Source organism: Grammomys surdaster, unplaced genomic scaffold (assembly GCF_004785775.1).
Source record: "Grammomys surdaster isolate TR1022 unplaced genomic scaffold, NIH_TR_1.0 63, whole genome shotgun sequence".
Classification (NCBI taxonomy): domain Eukaryota; kingdom Metazoa; phylum Chordata; class Mammalia; order Rodentia; family Muridae; genus Grammomys; species Grammomys surdaster.
This window is the reverse complement of record NW_021604565.1, coordinates 2,419,942-2,423,808: the sequence shown is the minus strand read 5'-3', so window position 1 is coordinate 2,423,808 and position 3,867 is coordinate 2,419,942. Positions and strand designations below refer to the sequence as shown.

At 39.1% G+C, this 3,867-nt stretch overlaps 1 non-coding gene across 1 annotated transcript; it reads right to left on the bottom strand.

Annotated features, from left to right (window-relative positions):
* Nucleotides 1-3,205: 3,205 nt before the first annotated feature.
* LOC114622055 lies at nt 3,206-3,339 on the bottom strand. Its single transcript, XR_003711535.1, has one exon. It is a non-coding gene; the product is annotated as a small nucleolar RNA SNORA17 (small nucleolar RNA).
* Between the last annotated feature and the right edge of the window lie 528 nt (nt 3,340-3,867).

Sequence of the window (3,867 nt, the reverse complement as noted above, 5' to 3'; positions counted from 1 at the left end):
GTCAGTTTTATTTCCTAAGATGAACTGATAAAATGTGAGCTTTACCAAAGCTATGCAAATGCACAGCTTAAACTGGACCTGGATCATTTCCTTCACTATTCTAAGTATTCCTAGGCCAAGGCCTTGAAGCTTCTAGTCTCCATACAATCTAATTTTCCAAGTAGACTGATATAAATTAGCATTTCTCTTGGCTTCTCAATGAATTGCTCTGCATGGAAATAATGCCACTGAATTCCAGGAATTAACATGCATTGATTGACCACAAAAACAGAACAGAACTGAGCAGAACTGCTTGAACTCAACTGAACTCCAGTACATTGCCTGAACTCAACTGAACTGCACTCTCTAGTCTGCCATTCACCATAACTCACTCTGCTCTGCCCTTAAATTGATTTTCCTTCCTGTCTGTTCTCATGAGCTTTGGTTATGTTCTGTCTCTGACTCATTCTGTCAAATCTTTCTCTGATTCCTCCCTTTGTCAGCCCCTTAATTAGATGTCACTTTCAAATGTGGCAGCTTCCTTCTATAAAGTAACTACCTTCTACAAAGTAATGGTTTGAGATTAATGGTGCTTATTAAGGGTTTGTCTTTATTCCAGCAAAGGGAATAAAAGTGTATCATTCCAGCAGGACCACACAGATCTAGAAGTTCCTTGCCAGAGCAGACATGTTGCTGGATTAAAATTCATCTACACAGGCAAGTCTAAGAGACTTCCAAAAATGATAGGCCATTGTCATTACCCTTGATTGCCTCTCAGAACTTGAAAGTAAAGACCATATTGCTGAAGACATCATATACTTCAGATATGGGACTTGGATGCATGGAACCATAACTGATCTGAAATATCCCCTAAACCATTGGATCTCAGTATTAGTTTAGGGTTGGAAGTTGCTATGGAAGTTCATAAGTAAGAAAAGTAATCAATAGTTCTAACCAATTCTGAAGCCTGTTCTTCACAATACCAGCATGGTAAGATATGTCCTGTATTGAACAATAATTCATTATATTGAGTTTAACCAACAGCTGTCCAATTGGGTTTAAGATATTTTTAATAGGATGTCGTTTTCATCTGATCCTGTAACCCTAGTGAACTGTCCGTGGCTGGGGAGACATAGATTGAAGAGGAGGATGGTATCCTAAATATCATAAAACTCACATAAATGTAGGTTTTACTACTAAACAAAGATAGTATTTTATGCAGCAGATGGTGTATAATGTAGAGATGCACAACTAGTGAAAATGCAGAGTGTAAGTTACTGTGATGTGTCAATCCCCAATTAGTACATCTCAAAAACTACTAAGGCATCTAAGGCTCAAGAAACAAAGTAGAAGATGGGTAAGAAAGATTGTAGAAGTAAGAAGAACAAGATGTTTGCTGAAAGATAGTGTCTTCTAGAAAGAAATAAGCTTCACTTATGGAATTTTAACAACAGTTTCCTAAAGAAGACCTATAAAACAAATATGTCAGTCAACATGCCAATATGGATGGAATAAATTTTACAAAGGTATACCCTTAGATTTTGTCATTCTTAATATCACCATCATCTTTGTAACCTTGTATATTTTAAAAATATTCCTGTAAACCTGCTGAAATTCATATTTCTATATAAATTTTTAATGTAATTGCCATAGTAATAACTAGGCTTAATTATTACCTACATTACAAAATCTGGTGATTCTTGTGTTTCCTATGCAGATATGGTGGTTTTGTTTCTAGATAGACACTTATATTTTTATTGCATTTTAGATACTTTATATAAAATATCTAAATATTTTATCCAAATATCTAAATATCTATATATTTTATGTAAAAGAAGGCTGAAAAATAGTGCTTTCTTTTCATATTACTAGAGATTTCTTTCTATTTGATTGCTAGGCATGCATTACATTCCCAACTAATGATGAATGGGGAAGAATCTGGATGTTGTATACAGAGCTTAGTCTGAACCAACTACTCTTGGCTTTATGCCATTCTCCAGAGTGTTGCAACATATGGAGGACATGACCTCAATGCCATATTTCTTGCCTACTGTAGGAGGTAAGGGGTGAGTATGGGGGAGGACATCTGTCCCTCATCTAAGCTGCCACAGAACAGACAAATGTTAGGGACAGCTCTTCCACATTCAGCCTCAGGCCAATCTCTGACACCCCCACCATCTGATGGTGTTGAGGGTAAAAGGGAAAGAAGGAGACTCCACCACACAGCAGATGAGATGTAGGGCCAGCTCTCTCATGCTCACACCCTCATGGCCAGCTCGTCTGCAACCCACACATACAGGGTCAGCACTGTTGTGTTACCCAGGTGAGGTTCAGAGCTTGCTTTTCTGCATTGATAACCTTGGGGCCAATTCTCCTGAATTCCATAGGTGGCAAGGGGTAAGGGGGGTATCTCTACATTGCCCACATCACCAAATGGCATACAAGTGGCAGGCTTAGCTCTTCTATACTCACATCCTCAAGCTGTCTTGCTTGCAACACTGACAACAGGGTCAGCTCAACTGTGCTGCCCAAGTGAAATGCAGGATCTGCTCTCCAGAGTGCTGTAGCTAGTGAGGGACAAGGTCAGGTCTCCTGCTCTTATGACCCTAGGGCTAAGTCTCCTGCCTGACACATGTGGTGAGGGGCAAGAGAAGAGGAAGGTTTCTCTTCTTCTTGCACACAACCTCACAGAAGATGAGTGTTAGGGGCAGGACAGGTCTCCTGTTTTCACGCCTCACAAGATGCCTAGGTAAGGGTTGGGACAAGTTCTGCAAAGCCCTCAGACACCAACATGTCCCCAGTGGCAGCCCACATCAGAAATATACACCTGAACTTTGTTGGTAACAGACGTTGGCTGCTGGAGGGCCATAGACCCAGACTTGGTCCTGGTGGCATCACAGACCAGGACCCTACCATAGTCCCAAGCATCACTGGATAATCACACCAGGTAGTTCCTCACTTCCCCGAAGTCTCCTGTTGTATTTCTTCATGATGTACACATTGTTCTGTTTCTCTTCCTCTCTCGGCTTTTTACCACTTTCTTGGTCCTTTTAAAGGTGTCCTGAGTTTCTAAGTATCCTTGGTCATCTCAGGAGTCCTCTCAAAAGTGCTAGCTCCACTTGTGCATTATAGAGCTTGACTGGTGGTCTTTTCAGGCTAGCTCCCTGTCCTGGGCTCCTGACAATGGACTGGTGGTAATCTTTGGCTTTTTTTTTACTTTTCAAGGAATGGTTGGGTACTTATCATTCAGATGGTCGGTCACTAGTCAGAACACTGAGCATAGACTAGCTTCTCGCCTCTCTGCCACCTACTGATGCACAGTGATACAGCAGCCACACCTGCAATGCCTCTAGAAGTAGAATACTATTATTTTTGAGATACTAATAATATAATCACATCACTTCTCTGTTTCTTTTCTTTCTCCAAAACTATACCATATATTCTTCATTGATCCTTTTCAAGTTCATAGCCTTTTTTTCTTTAATTGTTACATGCATATATGTTTCTCAACATAACCTTTCAGTTTGTATGTTGTTACTTATATATTTATATATGATCATTTGGTATTGGATAACTATTGAAGATTATCTCTCCCACTTTTAGCATTTCTTAGCTGTCTCTAAATCTTTTCTGTGTCATGATTCACATTGTGTTGAGTTGTGCTGATAGTGTCTTTGCATCTATTAACATATTTTTCTTTCTGTTAATTTGGTATATCACATTTACTGCATTGCATATGTATAATAAGAGCTTTGTGTATGGTCTGTATTGTATGGAATTTGATGACTAGTCTTTCTTTTATTCTTTATGGAATAACTAAGTACTCTTAGATTAAGTTATAGATTTTTGATATCGGTGTGGATTGCTATAAATCTTTTCCTCATATTT